Source organism: Schistocerca gregaria, chromosome 2, assembly GCF_023897955.1.
Source record: "Schistocerca gregaria isolate iqSchGreg1 chromosome 2, iqSchGreg1.2, whole genome shotgun sequence".
In the NCBI taxonomy this organism is placed as follows: Eukaryota; Metazoa; Arthropoda; class Insecta; order Orthoptera; family Acrididae; genus Schistocerca; species Schistocerca gregaria.
In genome coordinates, this window is record NC_064921.1 from 499,958,717 (window position 1) to 499,963,946 (window position 5,230).

Genomic DNA, 5,230 nt, shown 5'->3' on the forward strand with positions numbered 1-5,230 from the left:
ATGGAAGAGAGACACAATGTCTTCATTTGTGTGTGATGTCTTTTTTCCAGTACTTGCAAGTGCAAGGTAACACTTTTTTGTATGTATACTTTTACACGAATTTTGTTCACAAACTGTGTGTTTTTGTACTGCGTGTAATGCAGCTCGCAATTTCAGTAGAATTTTTTGAAGTATCTAAATAAAGAGGAAGATTTTATTTTATTTTATTTTTCATGCTGCAAATGATTGGGGGGGGGGGGGGGGATGGGAGCACTGCCATCTGTTGGGATTATGGAAGGCTCAATAGAGAGAGCATGAACTGCTGATGGGAATGATATCTGTGAATGAGTGAGAAAACCTGAACAGAGCCATTGAGTTTTTTTAAAAATTGAGTGGAATAAATGTAATTATAAAAACAATAATCATCCTTTGATACTGCAGTGTATTAATTAATTACTTTTATTAACATTTTTGCTTCTTGGATGGCGAAAGGAAATGTACTGCCTCCTTCTGAAATAATAATGAAATTGATCTGTGATATTATTTGCACAGAAAAAGTTTTTGTTGTGAGATTTTAAGGAGGAAGGAGTGCTGAGTATTGAAAAATTTTTCAGAGAATTTAAATAATAGATGTTGATAATTAATTGAAATGTTAGAAAATAATATAAGAAAGCATTTCATTGCTTTCATTAATCAGATTGCAGACCATTTATTTTCCTTCAGAAATTGGATTACAGCCTTTAAGTGATAGGAAATCATTATAAGATAGTTCTACTGGTGATGTAAGCAAACTAATGCAAATCAGGAAATGTTGCACACATGTGGGACTGGTTACATCCTTATTTTCAGAATGAAGCATAGCAGGGCATTGATTCACTGAGTAGATACATTGAAATGCCATTATATGACAGTAATTCACATTGTGCATTTGGCATAATGTGTCCTTGTCTGAATACAGCAGAGAGACAGAGAATGCTAGCAAGATTATCTTGATTAGACAAATCCACTTGCTCTTGTAGTAGCTGCAGCCTCCCAGCAGAGAAAGTGAGGAGTGCAACAACATTTTTTCAAAGAACTGGGATGCAAACTTTTATCTACTACCTATGGATTGCAACCTATCACACTACAATGCTATCACTTCAATTGTGAAAACTAAGTACTGCATATTGAGTGAAATATAGGTCTTAACGTTCTCTCACTTTACCTTACTACATTATTTACTTTGGATACAGATTTTGAATCAGTATCCTGGTGATCAAATTTGAGCAATCAGTATTTAAAATACCGTGTTCACCTCATGGACGAAGTGAATACACACAAGCCTTTTCGAGAACTAGGGTAATGTCTTCCTCATGTAACTGTGGTTTAAGTTTAAGCCATCCATTTCCAGTACCCCCTTATTGTTATTATATGGTACTGTTTATCAAGATCCTCCCCCCCCCCCCCCCGCCTCCTCCCTCCCCTAAGGAGCATAGACCACAGGTGAACAATAAGACCTGCCATTTACAAATGTTAGAAATGAGAGAGGCCACTATGTGGTTCATGCCATATTCTAACTTCTGTTCATATGACATTATTCTTTGAGTGAATAAAATCTGTTTTAAAAGTAGGACAGCACTGTTGTATGGCAACACCGGTTACACCAAAGAACTTGCTCAACAATTCCTTAAGTTATGTTCAGAAAAATGTTTTCTTAAGGTCACAAAGTGTTAATACAATCGATTTCTTCTCTTCACATATGTAACTTATCTTTCTTAGCAAATCAGACATTGCAAGAGTGTTGGTGATCCTTTTTTAAAATCTGTGTTCGAATTATGAAATATGCTGTTATCTTCAAAGCAATTGAAAAGTCAATTTTTCCATATCAATCCATCAGTTATGCCAGTACAGGAATTACTGAAAATAGTGTGAAACTTCCATTGGATCACCTTTTAAAATGTGTGGATAAAATTTCTAAGTCCCAGTCGCTAAAATCCCTTTATTCATCAATAAAGGATTTTTATTCATACATTTTAACATAGCAGATCACCTGTCTTCTGATTTGACAATGTCAAATAACAATGGATCACCTTTTTCTGTAGACCAGTGCTGGTTGCACTTGTTTCTAAAACTCTGGGAAAACACCAGAAAAAAATTTGTTTATTACTGTGGATAGTGGTCTTGCAATTTTAAAAATAATTTTCTTAATGGCAACATATGAAATGTTGTTGGCAAATGGCCAAGCTAAATGCTTCAAAACTTTCTTGTTGCTTATGATATCATTTGGATGCATTTCTTTCCATTCATTCATGGAATAACATTTGTTTCATGCAATTTATCTGACAGTGGCTATAATAAAATCTGGAATCTAATTACAAATATTTCCTGCTATTCTCACAAAGCACCCTTTGGACTAAAAGAGAACTATAGTACCTGTGATTAAAAGAAGCTATAGGTTCCATAATATTTTTCTTGACTAGGTACCAAACTGCATGGAGTGTACTTCTTTGTGTCTGTTTTGCTCATGGGACACCTCTTACATCTTGTTTCTAACTTCTCAATTACATAGTTTTTATATTGTTGTACTCTTCATCCTTGTGCCACAATCTATACTCTTTAGAAGCTACAGAACTGATATTTGACTGATCCTTTGTTTGGTTATCACCCACAAGAGAATTTTTAACAAAATCAACATTTTTGTTTTTCCTGTTTAACACTAGTTGCTGACTATTAAAAACAGAAAAAACAGTAAAAACTATTGGGATACTGGTTTTTTCTCAGTCTGAATCTGCATTCAGTATTGTGATGTGCTCTGGTCCAATGGTACGTAAGGACATAAATGAGACCAGTGAAGTATTTTTAAATATATAAGTTAGCCCTATGTCAGAACACATAAGTGTCAGTATTTTATTTTTCCAACTATAATGTTACACTCTTGTAGGATCTGTCATCTCAATACAAGGGCCAGTGCACTATTTTTAAATATATAAGTTAGCCCTATGTCAGAACACATCAGTATCAGTAATTTATTTGTCCAAGGATAATGTTACATTCTTATAGGATCTGTCAGCTCAATACAAAAGCCATCCAGAAGGTAAGAAACATTTCACTCTACCAAGACATTCTTTAACAATAATATAAGAACTGAATGTACATGTTTTGACACAGACTTCATCTAATTTTACATGAAATTGCCTTTGACTTCAAGGCATTTGTCATAGGTTGGCACCAATTTGTGTATACCCTCTTCATACCATGTGTCTGCCTGGCCATTCAACAACGTTACAACAGCATACCAGCTTACTTCAGGTCATCATCATTTGTGAAGCATTTACCAGCAAGATGCTCCTTCAGTTTTGTAAACAGGAAGAAGTTTGACAGTGCCAGGTCTGGATTGTAGGCAGGATGGTCAAAGATGTCCCACCAGAATATCACATGCAACAAGACTTGTGACTGCCAGGCAGTATGTGGACACACATTGTCATGAAACAAAATAATGGATAGCCAGATGAAGACATGCAAGGGTAGCACAGTATGCATTGCTATTGATCAGATGTAATTCAACATTTGGAGCAAACTGCAATAGCTAAAGGTTTTTCTGTAAATGATGTCACACTCCCTTACAATAAGCAAAAGGAACATATAATAAACAGCAGACAGATGCACACTCACCTAGAAAAGAGAACCAATAAAGAACAAATGACAATAATTCCAATGAAATTTTCACAGCAAAATGTCCCAAATGTTTCTGAAAATCCAATGTTAGATATGGATTTCAAGTAAAAAACACCCTGAAATTACAGTGAAACATAAATTGAGAAGGACGTATGATAAATTTGCTGGCTGTGGAATATATAGGATTTATTATAATAACTGTGATAAATATTATATCAGCCAAACTGGCCACTCTTTTAAAGTAGGGTTTAATGAGGATTCACAACCACATAATAAAACTGCTTTGGGATTGCATTTATTGGAAACTGGTCATTTCATATGGAGCATTGAGAATAATTTATGTATTCTCCACAAGATGCAAAAAATTCATGCTCTCAACTTGTTAGAAGAGTTTGAAATTTATAAAGTGGAAAAAGTGCTCAGAGGGCAGGGCAGTTTTGTACATAATGCCTAGTTTGCCTCATTTGACAAAGTATTGCTCATTTCATATTTTTTCCCTTTATTTTATTTCAAAGCATAGGCACTGTTCTTCAGCCAAAAGACATTAAGTATATAACAGAAGACATTTAAAACAACATATAGGGGAAGATATGGCAGAACATAGATATAAAAAGGGTTAACTTTTTATTTATTTATTTATTTCATGTTCCATAGATCCATATGGGAATATATCCCTGGATATAGAACGAGTCAAGGTTTTTTACAGTTTATTGTTTTGTGCACGGATACATTGATCTCATTAGATTAAAGGAACTGTGAAGTTTAGCATATACCCTTACATATTAGTTAAGATACAGGACATCTGAAAGAATATACAGCCATACATAAATTTGGGTATTGTTCTTGAGTTATACTGACATACAAAAATTTGGGAATTGTATTAAGTTACACTGTACTTACAGAGTATGATTAATCAATTGTAGAGGTCACACAGTAAGTTTTAAGCACAAACAAGAGATTCTATGCATTTTTGCTAAGAAATTCATCAATACTGTAACAAGATTCATCTGAAAGGAACTGCAGGCTACAGGTGGTAGGGAGGGTAGACATCACAGTGAAGTTCATCATTCGGGAGGGGGAGGTGCTGGAAATTGCCCTGATGAAGGATATGGAGGGTGTGGAGGAGGAGAGAGGGAGGGATGTAGCAATAGATGTGCAGCAACGGGCAGGGAGTGGAGAGGAAGAAGGACACCAGGGGGTGGGGGAGATTAAGCCTGCAGATAGTGTAAAGAATGAGGATATGTTGGAGGAAAAGGAGGAAGTGGGGGTAGGGGACGAGGTCATACTGGAGCCATGTGAGGCAGAAGGCAGATACGGAAGGCAAGGCGGAGAGTGTGGCATTCCAGAATTTGGATGGCCTTGTAAAAGTGGGGGGGGGGGGGGGGACAGACCCATGTCCGACGGGACAGGAGTTTCATGAGGCAGAGGCAAATGTGTGCTTTCTACTGGATGGTCAGGAGATGAGAGGTCCAGGTGGGGTGACGGTCGAGGGTGAGGCCAAGATATCTCAGGGTGGGGGTGAGGTAGATGCAATGACCATAAATGGTTAGGTAGAAATCAGAGAGACAGAAGGAGCAGGTGGTGCAGCCTATGATGA